At 44.4% G+C, this 15,551-nt stretch overlaps 1 pseudogene; it reads right to left on the bottom strand.

Moving 5' to 3' along the window:
* Positions 1–14,538, bottom strand: part of LOC111954784 (alpha-catulin-like) — a 115,145-nt pseudogene extending 100,607 nt beyond the window's left edge.
* Positions 14,539–15,551: the final 1,013 nt, after the last annotated feature.

Raw genomic sequence — 15,551 nt, 5'->3', positions numbered from 1 at the left:
AGAGAGAGAGGTGGGGGAGGGAGAGAGCAGGAAGAGAGAGAGAGAAAGAGTGAGTGCGCGAGAGAGAGCGAGAGACAGTGTCACAGCCGTTTAAAGGAGTGGACCAAGGCGCAGCGTGATTAGAATCCATTCTTCTATTTATTTAAACAAAGAACACTTTAACAAACTCACAAAACAACAAAACGAACCGTGAAGGCAACGTAGTGCTCACAGGCAACTAAACAAGGACAATCACCCACGAAATACTCAAGGAATATGGCTGCCTAAATATGGTTCCCAATCAGAGACAACGATAAACAGCTGCCTCTAATTGAGAACCAATCTAGGCAACCATAGACATACAAAACACCTAGACCAGTAACAACCCCTTAAACATACAAAAACCCTAGACAGGACAAAACACATATATCACCCTTGTCACACCCTGACCTAACCAAAAATAATAAAGAAAACAAAGAATACTAAGGTCAGGGCATGACAGACAGAGAGAGAACATCAACTACTACTCAACTACTACTACTCAATACTGCACTTCACCAAAGCCCAGAGATCATAGACAGCACCAGTGACAAGACAGTGGATGTTTGGTTTTCTCTATTCATAGAGTGCTCCTCTTTTCTCCCATGCTGGATTGAAAATGAGGCAGGGGGGCAACCCAACACGACAAGCCCCACCAAAACCAACAGAGATCGCTTCCTGCTCACAGCACGCTAACAGATAGAGATATCACGCCTCCATGACATTAATACGGTTTACTGGAAGTGAACCAAGATGCCACCTGATCCTGGAACCCAGAGCAGGTGCAGCCCTGGTCAGGCATGAGAGGGACAAGGAACCTCTCATCAGTACTCACCTCCCACCACATCAGTCAGACCCCCAAGGTTGCTATTCACAAACCGTCTCAAGAGTACGAGTGCTGATCTAGGACCAGGTTCTCCCTGTCCATATGATTGTATTCATTAACACCAAAAGGGAAAATTGACCCTAGGTCAGCACTCCTACTCTGAGACTTTTTGTGAAAACTGTCCCAGGCCCCCAGGCTTGGGTCTCTTCTCCCTGGCTTGGGTCTCCTCTCCCTAGCTTGGGTCTCCTCTCCCAGGCTTGGGTCTCCTCTCCCTAGCTTGGGTCTCCTCTCCCTGRCTTGGGTCTCCTCTCCCTAGCTTGGGTCTCCTCTCCCTGACTTGGGTCTCCTCTCCCTGGCTTGGGTCTCCTCTCCCAGGCTTGGGTCTCCTCTCCCTAGCTTGGGTCTCCTCTCCCTAGGCTTGGGTCTCCTCTCCCTGGGGCTTGGGTCTCCTTCCTGGCTTTTGCTCCTCTCCCAGGCTTGGGTCTCCTCTCCCTAGCTTGGGTTCTCCTACTTGGGTCTCCTCTTCTAGTGTACCTGCCTGGTCTCCTCTCCCTAGCTTGGGTCTCCTCTCCCCAGGCTTGGGTCTCCTCTCCCAGGCTTGGGTCTCCTCTCCCTAGCTTGGGTTCTCCTCTCCTGGCTTGGGTCTCCTCTCATTTCGCAGTCAGAGGAAGCAGGCATTCAGTTAGCTCCACTTCCAGATAATGAGTCTGGCTATTAGCCACAGCTACTGGCCAATAGATAACCACCAGTGAGGGTGAGAGACACTCCACTTACTCCCATTCTCTCAGGTGAGAGGATCCCTTCTCGGTAATGACTCCTTCTCCTCTTATCTCTAAACACAATGAGAAGGAGGAGGGTGAAATGGCACCACAACAGATGCACGCACACACACACACACAGAAACACACACACACAAACTGTGGATGGATGGGCTGCAACTCCATCCCCCATTCTCTCTCCTCCCCAGTTCTCTCCCTAGGGAGGTGTTGGACTCTTATCATGCAGTTTATTAGCAGAGGAGAGGTCCTGATCCACACCTGGGAGAGAACAACTGATGGACACCCTTTTAACGCCTCTTAAAAAGACATGGAGTGGTAATGACTCACTTGATAGCCGGAGAGGGAAGAGGGGAGAAGGAGGAAGAGGGTAAGAGACGGAAGAGGGGAAGAGACGGAAGAGGGGAAGAGACAGAAGAGGGGAAGAGACAGAAGAGGGGAAGAGACAGAGACAGAAGAGGGGAATAGGGCAAGAGGGGAAGAGACTAGAAGAGGGGAAAGAGACAGAGAGGGGAAGAGACAGAAGAAGGGAAGAGGACGGGAGAGGGGAAGAGACGGAGAGGGGAAGAGACAAAGAGGGGAAGAGACGGGAGAGGGGAAGAGACGGAAGAGGGAAGAGACGAGAGGGGAAGAGGGAAGAGGAAGGAGGGGGAAGAGACAGAAGAGGGGAAGAGCACGAAAGAGGGGAAGAGACGGGAGAGGGAAGAGACGGAAGAGGGGAGAGACAGAAGAGAGGGGAAGAGTGGAAGAGACAGAAAGGGGAAGGATGGAATAGTGCAAGAGGGAAGAGACGGGAGAGGGGAAGGACAGAAGAGGGGAAGAGACAGAAAGAGGGGAGAAGAGACGGAGAGGAGGAAGAGACAGAAGAGGGGAGAGACTGGAGAGGGGAAAGAGCAAGAGAGGGGAAGGAGACAGAAGAGGGGAAGAGACAGAGACAGAAGAGGGGAATAGAGACGGAAGAGGGGAAGAGACAGAAGAGAGGGAAGAGACGAGACGAGAGAAGGGGAAGAGACAGGAAGAGGGGAAGAGACAGAAGAGGGGAGAGCAGAAGAGGGGACCAGAGACAGAAAGAGGGGAAGAGGAACGAAGAGGGGAAGAGACGGAAGAGGGGAAGAGACAGAGAGGGGAAGAGACAGTAAGAGGGGAAAGAGACGGGAGAGGGAGAGAACAGGGGAAGAGACGAAGAGGGGAAGAGCGAAAGAGGGGAAGAGACAGAAGAGGGGGAGAGAAGGGAAGAGGGAAGAGACAGAAAGGGAGAGCGAGAGAAGAGAACGGGAGGGGAAGAGACGGAAAGGGGAAGAGACAGAAGAGGGGAAGAGTGGAAGAGACAGAAAGGGGAAGAGATGGAATAGTGCAAGAGGGGAAGAGAACGGGAGAGGGGAAAGACAGAAGAGGGGAAGGACAGAGAGGGGAAGAGACGGAAGAGGGGAAGAGACGGAAGAGGGGAAGAGACAGAAGAGGGGAAGAGACGAGAAGAGGGAGGAGAGAGAGCAGAAGGAAGGAGGGAAGAAGAGACAGAAGAGGGGAAGAGACAGAAGAGGGGAAGAGACGGGAAGAGGGAGAACAGAGAGGAGAGAGAGGGGAAGAGAGCAGAAAGAGGGGAGAGAGACGGAAGAGGGGAGAGACAGAAGAGAGGAGAAGAGGAAGAGAGGAAGAGACAGAAGAGGAGGAGGAAACAAGAGGAGGACAGAAGAGGGGAGAAGGGAAGAGACAGAGAGGGGAAGAGAGCGGGAGAAGGGGACAGGAACAAGAAGAAGGGGAAGAGACAGAAGAGGGGAAGAAACAAATAGTGCAAGAGGAGAAGAGACGGGAGAGGGGAAGAGACGGAAGAGGGGAAGAGACAGAAGAGGGGAAGAGACGGAAGAGAGGAAGAGACAGAAGAGGGGAAGAGACAGAAGAGGGGAAGAGACGGAAGAGCAATAGAGGGATGAGAGAGGGAAACTGTGGTCATAGGAAGGGGGGCCAAGATTCCCTAATATGACCAAACCACCTGACCAACTACTACATGTTGGCTTCCCACCCCAAATATTAGTGGGATCCGTGATTATATTTAGTATTTTATTTCACCTTTATTTATAGGTGAGTAAATTAAGAACAAATTCTTATTTACAGCGATGGCCTAGAAATGTGGTGCATCGAAACAAAATACATTGTTGACAGATCTGGGTTTCAAATGAAATCTTTGTTGATGGCCTGCGCTAGCCATCTCATGAGTAATCAAATCAAATCAAATTGTATTTGTCACATGCACCGCATACAACAGTGAAATGATTACTTAGAAGTCCTTAACCAACAGTGCAGTTTTAAGGAAAATACAAAAAAAAAAGTTAAGTAACAAATAATTAAAGAGCAGTAAGGCAGCATTAAAATGTTCATTCACACAACAATGAGTCAGCCCTAGGCTAGCGCATGTGTTTTCATTGCTGCTCTGATGTTATCTTACACCAGACCATTTTCTCTGCCTGTTCTGTGCCTCATGGTTCATGGTGTGTGATGCACACTGCCTGCCTGCATCATTCTCCACAGTGCAGAGCAGAGCAGAGCTGGCTTTGGCCTCACACAGAAGCCTATGATGAGGAAACCAACAAACAGAGGCCTCAACTCACATAGTTAGCCTGAAGTCGACTGTGAAATAATTGATCAGATATTGCCCTGGTCCTGGCCACCCGTGTTTAGCTACAGCTAAACAAACATCATGCTGAGGGAATACAATCGCTTACCACAGGCAAACACGCTTGCCCACACTGCACACCACCACACACACACATTTCCCTCCTATCCCAGGAGGTGTATGGTGTGGTAATCCTCTGTGGCTTGCCTTTAAGCCATGGAGTCATTCATCTTCATTACAGTCATGGCTAGAAGAAGCAGATCTGTTATGCTCTCAAACTAGGTTAATGCCTCTACTGTCTGTCTGGGAATAAAAAAATGACTTTTCCACCTGTTTATCATGTCATTCCACTGCTGGGATGGGGACATTACTAGCCTGGAATCCACACTGATATGCTGGTGAAACAGAGTATATCCCTTTGGATTCTAGGCTAGGACATTACTGCACCGGGTGGTTAGTTCCTCCATAAAACCACATTTTCCTTTTAGCATTAAACATTCAGGAATAGATGGTACAGGAGCACTCAGATATCAGAGAAAACATTATGCAGCTCTTTATTCTGAGGTGTTGTCAGAGTGGTTATTTGACAGGTAACGTTATCATCAATTGGTAGGTAACATTATCAACAATTGACTGAAAGCCTATCACTGAGGTGTTGTTATGGTAATACATATTTGATCTTATTCCAGATTGTGAGCAAAAAAAAATCAGCTCCTCCCATTCTCAGACCTTTTGACCGTTCAGAAAAACTGCAAGTGGTGCAGAAGTTACGCAAGCATGACAACTCAACTTAACCAACTTGGACAGAGAAAGGATTTCACAGCCCCAATTATAAGAGAAAATATTTTAAGAAACTGTGCTTAGTCTGGCAGAAAAACAACAGAGCCAGCACAAATATGTTATAACAAAGCTTTGGGTGTCACAGGCGTTTAAATGTTCCCAGATGAGATCAAAGACTCAGGTGTAATTTATTAGCCTTGTTTTCTTCCCACAAGACCCAAACCTCCAGACAACACCACCACCTCCACCCACGCTTCCAGTTCAGACACAGACCCCCGTGTCAGACCTATACTCTACACGCAAACTTTTAACGAAATGAACACCTCAATTATATAGCCAAAGACCAGAACTATTATTTGACAAATCGTGGCTTCAAAAACAGTAATCGGATGTGAAAAGAAAGCACAAAAGCAGAACTAGATGATTCCTAATTGCCCACCAGCCTACTGTGTGGACCACATCACAGGTAAGGCTGCACAAAGGGCTGGTTGAGACATTTAGGGCTGTTCCCGACAAAAGAAAATCTTGGTCGACTAAGTGTCATCTATTCTTTTGACCAATTGATTGGTCGGAACTTTAAAACGTGTATTTTTCCATATATAGACACATCCTATGTGTTTTAATCAAATAATTGATATACACTGAGCTTGTCTGATGCTTTAAGCGAACTGTTTGATGAAATAATTAAGACACACAAATGACAAGAGGGAGTGCTGAGCCTGGCTCAGACTTGCTGCGCGGTGTTTAAAAAAAGACAGTGACTGTGACTAGCACCCGCTCTCTCCTCCCTGCATCAACAGTGTGTATCATGCTGTCAGTGTTGCTGAAGCGGCAACAGAATTACATACATTTCTGACTGAAAAGTTATGTTACCGAAATCTCTAATTTGTTTAGGAAAAACATTCCCTATACCCTCAACTAGGGCTGGGCAATATGGCAAATAAATTATCATGATATATATATATATTTATTTTCATTCAATACCGATAATTAGCATGATATTAATCAAATCATGTTTAAAAGGTCAATTTCTGCTTCAGACTCAAGACTGCCTAAACAAACCAAAGGCTTTAATGATTCTTATTTATTGTCAGATGTAGAACTCACAAATAACATTAACTCCACTTTTTTAAAAAGCTATAAACCCTTACAAGTTATGAACAAGAAATAAAAAATCAAAAAAACAAATAGTGCAAGTCAATATGCATTATAACTGTTAGCCTAATGGCACATCACAGTTGAAGTTGGGGTAGTTGTCATCTTACAAGTTACAAGCAAGAAAGAAAAGTCTGTCTACTGTCTCTGGCTTTAAAGCTGCCCTATGGCAGGCCACTATGTTGCCACCTGTGCTAAAAACACAATCTTGGACCTATACTTGGCGTTCCGGTATCACTTGCCGTGCGGTAGCAGAGAGGACAGTCTATGACTAGGGTGGCTGGAGTCTTAGACAATTTTTAGGGCCTTCCTCTGACACCGCCTGGTATAGAGGCCCTGGATGGCAGGAATCTTGGCCCCAGTGATGTACTGGGCCGTTCGCACAACCCTCTGTAGTGCCTTGCGGTGGGAGGCCGAGCAGTTGCCATACCAGGCAGTGATGCAACCAGTCAGGATCCTCTCGATGGTGCAGCTGTAGAACCTTTAGAGGATCTGAGGACCCATGACAAATCTTTTCAGTCTCCTGAGAGGGAATAGGTTTTGTTGTGCCCTCTTTACGACTATCTTCATGTGCTTGGACCATGTTATTTTTTGGTGATGTGGACACCAAGGAACTTGAAGCTCTCGGTCCTCTTTTTCCTGTAGTCACAATCATCTCCTTTGTCTTGATCACATTGAGGGACAGGTTGTTGTCCTGGCACCACACGGCCAGGTCTCTGACCTCCTCCCTATAGGCTGTCTCATATTTGTCGGTGATCAGGACTACCACTGTTGTGTCATCGGCAAATTTAATGATGTTATTGGAGTCATGCCTGGCCGTGCAGTCACGAGTGAGCAGGGAGTACAGGAGGGGACTGAGCACGCACCCCTGAGGAGCGCCTATGTTGAGGATCAGCGTGGCGGATGTGTTGTTACCTACCCTTACCACCTGGGGGTGGCCCGTCAGGAAGTCCAGGATCCAGTTGCAGAGAGAGGTGTTCAGTCCCAGGGTCCTTAGCTTATTGATGAGCTTTGAGGGCACTATGGTGTTAAACACTGAGCTGTAGTCAATGAATAGCATTCTCCCATAGGTGTTCCTTTTGTCCAGGTGGGAAAGGGCAGTGTGGAGTGCAATAATGATTGCATCATCTGTGGATCTGTTGGGGCGGTATGCAAATTGGAGTGGGTCTAGGGTTTCTGGGATGATGGTGTTGATGTGAGCCATGACCAGCCTTTCAAAGCACTTCATCGCTACAGACGTGAGTGCTACGGGTCATTTAGGCAGGTTGCCTTTGTGTTCTTAGGCACAGAGACTATGGTGGTCTGCTTAAAACATGTTGGTATTACAGACTCGGACAGGGAGAGGTTGACAAGTCACTGGACAAGACCTGTGAAATAGCTTTCTCCTACTCCAGTACTCTTTGCACCAGCTTTTGACGTGATCCCCAGCTGCTAGGCGACTCAGTCACCAACTTGTGCTGGGGTAGGTTGTGTTCTTTTTGAGGAAGTGCCATGTCTCTCTTCTTTTAACACAAATAGGAAAAGGCACCTACCACTTTCTTACACACTCCAGTTGCTCGATCCACCCATTTGTCTACTCACTCTCTCTAAGAGATATCAAGAGATTTTAATAAAATGTTAAAATCACAATAATACCTTTAGTTATGTACAAATCTAATATTTAACTTAACCAGTTGATGAAAACAAATGCACATTTAGTGTCATCTAACAAGGTTAATTACCAATGGCCAAGTGCAGACGATGTCCAAAACATTGCAGTCGGGTCCATTTGTTGATTTGTGCGGCCTTCACCACATTCGCATCACTATCCGTTGTAATGCAGACCTGTCTGTCTTGACTGAGTCCCCAGGAGGCGAGAGCTCCAATGAGCCCCTCTGCTGTAGCTTCACCCGTGTGGTCGTCGGGAAAGTAAGATGTTTGAAGACATTTATTTCTAAGATTCCACTCTTTGTCAATATAGTGAATAGTGAGGCTAATATAAGGCTCTGACGTGCGACTTGACCACAGATCGGTAGTAGTAGCAAAATACGTAAAATCTGTCTTGAGCTGTTCCTCAACTTTTCCCTACACTCGGCGTAGAGTTTAGGCAGTGCGGTGTTAGAGAAATGTTTGTGGCGAGGGAGCACATACCTGGGGTCAATTAAATCGATACGCCTCTTGAAACCTTCCTTTTTGACTGTGCTAATTGGTAATATGTCCTTAGCAATGCAATGCATAATGGCATTTGTGATGTCTTTGTGTCTTTTCGATGTTTGCTCGTAGGGCATAAACGCTGTCAGTGTTTACTGCTTCGGGCGAACATCCCTAGATTGGTTGGTGCTTTATCAATACCATGGCGCAAACTCAAACTTTCTGCATGAGTGATTTATCTTCAGATGGTGAAAAAGGTTTGTCGTATTACCAGACTTGGTAGCCACCTGTTTACGACACAATTTGCACTGAACCTTGCTCTGCTCTTTGTCGGACTTCAAAAAGCCAAACCACTTCCAAATTACTGAAACAGTTGAACCCTTTTTATCAATCATTTCTTTGTTGGAAGCTGCTCCTTCTCCATGGCTATCACTGCCACTGTTTTCACCTACATCACACATTTTTCGTGGTTAATAGTGTTTTTTAGTGGGCGTATACCTCCCCACGTGCATATTGCCACTTCTCTGCACGTTCCTGCTGCGTCACAGAGGTGAAATGGACCTAATTATTCTATATCGACATTATCAAAAATTAATCTAAACGTTTTTATATTGTTATTGAGGGAAGTAATTACCTCGAAAATTATTGATATTGATTTATCGCCCAGCCCGACCCTCAATGCTTTCTCTCTTTATGTGACATGTATGCATCACATGCATGTGACCAATAGGGCCTTACCTATAGCATATCATAATCACATCAATAAATTGGTACATTGTAACACATGACAGCAAAATCAATGCAGAGGATGTGACAAATAAACTCGAAAAGGGAATGTTTACTGGTTGCTCAGGTGGTAAAGGGGAAGTCAGATATGTGGAATAAATTTGACTAGTTGTGGAAAATACTGGAGCTCAAGAAAAACAAGGTAAGGAGCAAGCGTTGCATGCATATTAGGCCTATGTGTGACGAACAGGTTCTGTTAGAATACAATCTACTTTTTCTGACCGTTTGGAACAATGTAGACAACACTAGATACATTAGAAGTGTACCAGAGAGTCTTGTTGTAAAGTTATTTTTTTTTTGTAAAGTCGCATTCCTTCGTGAATGCAATTTCCGAAATTGAATGGTTTAGGCCTATTTATTGTTTACGCTAATTATTCAATGGTCGCTTTATTTTATGTTCAAACTAAAATGCTTGAATGCATTTCACATCATGAATGACTCGTATGATGTGTGATGACATGAACGAATGAATGATTGATTGATACAGTAGCCTATATCCTGTAAGTATTGAAATATAGGCATAAGTAAGTTACAGTATTAAGACTAAACAGGACGCGCTCTTAGGCTTACAGCTCGATGGTGGTGATACAAGGCTGCTATAATAAACCTACTAATGATGATAATAATAATAAAAGTAATAATAACAATAAAAAATGGAGATCTGCTGCAGCCACCACATTGTTCTCAACAACAGTATGCTGGTTAACTTTGCTATTATGCACATAGCAACATGGTCTAGGAAAAGAAGCCAATTCAACAGCGCAGTGATGTGTTTCAGAACCGCGGACAGCGACCACTATCCAACGCTGGAGAAAGCGCATTTGTTGTAAAATAATATTATTTTTTATTTGTGTTACACCATTGCTGTTACATAATATAACCATATACAATTTCAGTAGCACATGTTTTAGAGTGATGGACTGTGCCATCCCCACGGCCTCCACAATGGATCAGTCCACTCAGACAGGCACCAACCAGACAGGTGTCTTGTACACCATGATTTGTAAAAACAAATGTGGCTACTGCTCGACTAAAGAAATCTTGGTCGACCAACAGCCTATCGACCAAACAATCGACCAGTCGACTAAATGGGGTCTGCCCTAGACACATTAATTTTGCTTTCCTTTGCTCCCTGTGCTGTGTATGATGACAAGTGAATTAGGCCCCTCTATCAGAGATAGGATATTCACCACCATTCATTCAATACGCCATAGGAATAAAAAAAATAGTTACCTACAAAACAAATCTGTCATTGCATAGATATGAGAGAAATACTGTTGAAACACAAAAAAAGGTCTTCTTAGTTTTGACCAGGTCCTGAGAGTGGCCACAGTGACGGAGGGTGCAAAAAGACAGGTGGACGGACGGACAGACAGGCAGGTAGACAAACAGATTGTCACAGCTGTTGAAAGGAGTGGACCAAGGTGCAGCGTGATCAGCGTACATTTTCTCTTTAATAATAAAAGACGCCGAACAAAACAATAAACACTACAAAAACAAACTGTGAAGCTCAAAGGCTATATGCCCTAAACAAAGTAAACTTCCCACAAAGACAGGTGGAAAAAAGGGCTACCTAAGTATGGTTCTCAATCAGAGACAACGATAGACAGCTGCCTCTGATTGAGAACCACACCCGGCCAAACACAAAGAAATACACAACATAGAACATAGAATACCCACCCCGACTCACGCCCTGACCAAACCAAAATAGAGACATAAAAAGGATCTCTAAGGTCAGGGCGTGACACAGATAGCCAGGCAGGTAAACAAACAGACAGGCAGGCAGACAAACAGATAGCCAGACGGGCAGACAAACAGATAGCCAGACGGGCAGACAAACAGATTGCCAGACGGGCAGACAAACAGATAGCCAGACGGGCAGACAAACAGGTAGACAAACAGATAGCCAGGCGGGCAGACAAACAGATTGGCAGGTTGTTGTAACCTTGTGTGTGCATACATGGTGCGGGACCATAGAGATAGAATATTGTAGCCATAGAGACACAATATGGCAATGTTCTATATTATATTGTTCTGAGCGTGTATAAAAGTGTTCCATTTCATTCTGTGGTTGTAGAGGTGTGCGGTCGTGAGCAAGCCCAGCAGTACATCTCCCTTCCAGCTACTAGCCCTGAGATTACATGCTGATGGGAGTAGAGCTGATAACAGAACAGAGGCTGTGAGAAGATCAATGTCACAGTGTACAGACAGGGGTGGAATCTGCACCAGAATAATCTTCCCAGGACTTTTCTCAGCGACACAGACTTTTCATCCACCACCCCCCCTCTAACCACCCCAGTCCCAAAGGAGAGCCCACACAATGCAGGCAGTCAGATAATCATCCAGAACCCCCTTCTCCAACCCCCCAACCCCACTCCCAAAGGAGAACCCACACAATGTAGCCAGTCCCTCACAATCTACTTCTGCCCTCTACACAACAGAAGCCTCTCACTGCAGGGAAACTTGTGTATTACATTTACATTGTATCAACAACACTGTCTGGTTGCATGATAATCCCCAATGACATCATGACTTTAACAAAAACAACAAATATGGAGAAAACATTTAGCAGAGATTATCTGCGTCGCAAACGGTTGCTATGGGGATTCTTACAAGGGGAGAGAAAATGTCATTGTTGAGCAAACATTTTGTCCTTGACGCTTTTGTTACATCTAAAACAGCAAGATTGTGAATGTCATTATAGCACGCCCACACACGATGATCTTCCTCACCACCGGAGAGAATATAGGAAACTTGAAACAGACCTTACAGCTTGATTTTGCAGCACTGTAGCCGTACATTCAGTAAGTTGGCTGTGCAAAGTGCATGAATGACACAATAACAACTCTTGCTAGTTTTTCAAACGAGTTGGTATGAAAAGGTTAAGCTAGGAAGGCATTTTCAGCTTTCCTTGAGAAAGGCAGAAACATTTACAGCTCATTTCATCAATAAACTAAAGCATGTACAACCTGCTTCTTCACTTCAGATACATGGAATTAAAAAGCACACAGCCCAGTGCTAAATGAATGCATTAGAATGACCAGAGTATCCTAGACCTACGTCATGCAGCTATCCTCTTGAGAGGGGTATCCATAAGGACCACACTAGTGGCCTTATCTTTCAAATGAGCCAGTGCCAATAGAGGGAGGACCCAGGCTTTGACACCCCTCTGAGGGGGAAGGGTCCTGGACAGAGACCCCTCTCACCACTGTATTGTCTGGGACCCTGTAAACCCTCATTGGAGAGGTGCCCCACTGCCTCTCTTTCAACTGTATTGTCTGGGACCCTGTAAACCCTCATTGGAGAGGTGCCCCACTGCCTCTCTTTCCACTGTATTGTCTGGGACCCTGTAAACCCTCATTGAGAGGTGCCCCACTGCCTCTCTTTCCACTGTATTGTCTGGGACCCTGTAAACCCTCATTGGAGAGGTGCCCCACTGCCTCTCTTTCCACTGTATTGTCTGGGACCCTGTAAACCCTCATTGGAGAGGTGCCCCACTGCCTCTCTTTCCACTGTAGATGAATAGAGACACAACAGTAGATATTACATGTCTCTCTGAACCTTCTCCAATAGCCACTACCTCTTAAACAAGAACACATTAGCATTTATGTGATTCTCTCTCTCTCTCTCATTCCCCCCATTGATGTGATGCAATGCAATCTGGCCATGTGACTTGCTGGAATTGGAAATCAGCCTAGAGGTCACACAAGAGCATAATGGGTTAGTTTTACACATGCTGAAACAGGAGCTATTTGTGAAAATCTGATGATGTTGTTTATCTGAGCTGGACAGATCCTATTTCTCAATGGGGATAATAGACATACATTGCTTATAGCTTAATCTATATAACTGTAATAGCCTATGATTTTAAACTGCAGAAGAGCAGGTACTTTCTGTTATGTGATGAACCCCTATTAATCTAAGACTTCGAAGAATGGTTGGTATGCCAAATTAGAGTTACTGATTAAAAAACAAAACAAGTATGTCAAAGTATTTAGAGGGGTTGGGGTCAACTCTGTTCTGAAAGTCAGATTGCTGGGGCAAACTGGGTAAAACTATTGATATTCAGAGAAACTTTCTCTGCAGTCTTGCATGGCAATAGGGTATAGGCTAGTCACCATAATGTTCTCTGCATCTAGTGAGGGGAGAAAAGTTTACATAAATTCTGAGAATATAGGCTATTTGTAACTTTTCTTCTACATTTTGGGGTCAGCCCTGTTGTGCACTAATTAGAAGGGGAAGAAACAAGGAGAAATGTTCACAGACAATTTGATACATGAAATGTACTGAAAATAAACAGTTTCAACAATAGTTCATCAATGAGCAAATGACACATTGTAGCTTTAGTAGGCCACCCTTTGAAACAGTGATCATGTCCCCACATTCTTTCCCAAGTTGGGCCCTATGCAATTAAATAATTTGAGACTTTCACAATAGAATTAGACCATATATTTAAAAAATTTGGAGCCTTTACAACAGTTGGATATTTCACTGGGTACAAATTCCACCCTTAAAAAAAGATTGCAATTTTGAAACTGCAGTAAAGGTGCAGTAACTGCAGTCAACTGTGGTATTTTGAACGAGGTAATTGCAGTAATTACAGAATACTACACTCTAACTGCAGTTACACTGCAAAATTACTACAGTAACAAAAACGGTTATTTTGGACGCAGTATTTGCAGCATACTGCAGTTATACTGCACTATAAATGCAGTTATACTGCAGTGTACTGCCGTTATACTGCACTCTGACTGCAATCTTTTTTCGTAAGGGCAAAACTTCTCAACAACATGAACATGCGGCGGCCTCCACGTAAACAAACGGGAACAACGCAGTTATTACAATGCACCGTCATTCAACCACCTCTATCAAACTTTCACATTTACAGAAATGTCTGAACAGTTTAAACAATCGACGACTTGAGAGTGAAAGTGCAATGCAGTCTCTCCTTCAATCCACAACACACTGCGTTAGCTTGGTAAATGAAGCAAAATAACAATTCGTCCTTTAAGAATGTTCATGGACAAAGTTTAACTCGGCTTGTTCTGGCGCACAACAACTCACCTGCGAGACCAATGGGATAAGTGTTTGTTCCACCGACCGAGTTTTGATTTCCAGTCCGGAATCAAAGTTAACACTGCTGCAAGGAGATGAAGCCATTCCAACCGATCTCGCTTTATTACACAATGCACTACTGGGTACCCGCTACCTGGTTTAACGTTTCAGTAAATTAGCGTAAACTAATGTGAAAGTATTTGGGGTTTATTCCGCTAGTTACACGGTCGTCTGACTGACTCTAAAGAAGCATGCCGTTTTAATCCACTCGTGTTCGGGTGTGCTGCATTCTGTGCGCCCGCTAATGTCTATGTAGTTTACTCAACTACGACAGGCAGAGGAGTCTGCAGCAACTAGCTAGAGAGAGTGGGTTGGCTATCCAGGACTATAGCCGTACGAGTAGGAACTGACAGGCACGCACATACACGCACACACACACACACACACACACACACAAAGGTTGTAACGATCGATTGAGAGAGCACACTGAGGACATGGACGTCTCTTATTTACAGAGCTAATTTCAGTTTGTCTTAAACTCGCACAACATGGTTTATTGTCCGCATAGCCTTTAGCCCACCCTAGTGTTTTGTTATTACATGGTAGTAACCCTTGACTATTTGATGTAATATTCCATGACTCTCACCCGGACAGTTTTACGGGACAAGCATCGAAGACAGCTCTCTCTGTACCTTCTCAATTCACATGTTAACTTCATAGCAGGCGTTTGCTCAAGCTTATTGGAAGAATGAATACATGTATGTAACAAGGTGTTTGCAGGAATGTGAGTCTTTGATGTTGGGTGTTAGCCATCTCTTTGGTGATTGGCAGCCTTATAGACTATATATATATATATATATATATATATATATATATATATATATATATATATATATATATATATATAGCGAGAGAGAGAGTAGCAGTCAACAACAAAAAAGTACTCATTCAAGGGTTTTTCTTAATTTGTACTATTTTCTACATTGTAGAATAATAGTGAAGACATCAAAACTATGAAATAACACATATGGAATCATGTAGTAACCAAAAAAGTGGTAAACAAATCAAAATCTATTTTATATTTGAGATTCTTCAAAGTAGCCACCCTTAGCCTTGATGACAGCTTTGCACACTTTTGACATTCTCTCAACCAGCTTCATGAGGAATGCTTTTCAAACAGTCTTGAAGGAGTTCCCACATATGATGAGCACATGTTGGCTGCTTTTCCTTCACTCTGCGGCCCAACTTATCCCAAACCATCTCAATTGGGTTGAGGTCGGTGATTGTGGAGGCCAGGTCATCTGATGCAGCATTCCATCACTCTCCTTGGTTAAATAGCCCTTACAGAGCCTGGAGGTGTGTTTTGTGTCATTGTCGTGTTGGAAAACAAATGATAGTCCCACTAAGCACAAAC

The sequence above is a fragment of the Salvelinus sp. IW2-2015 genome, linkage group LG30 (assembly GCF_002910315.2).
Source record: "Salvelinus sp. IW2-2015 linkage group LG30, ASM291031v2, whole genome shotgun sequence".
In the NCBI taxonomy this organism is placed as follows: Eukaryota; Metazoa; Chordata; class Actinopteri; order Salmoniformes; family Salmonidae; genus Salvelinus; species Salvelinus sp. IW2-2015.
Note: the sequence above shows the minus strand (reverse complement) of the source record. Positions and strands in the feature narration are given on the sequence as shown.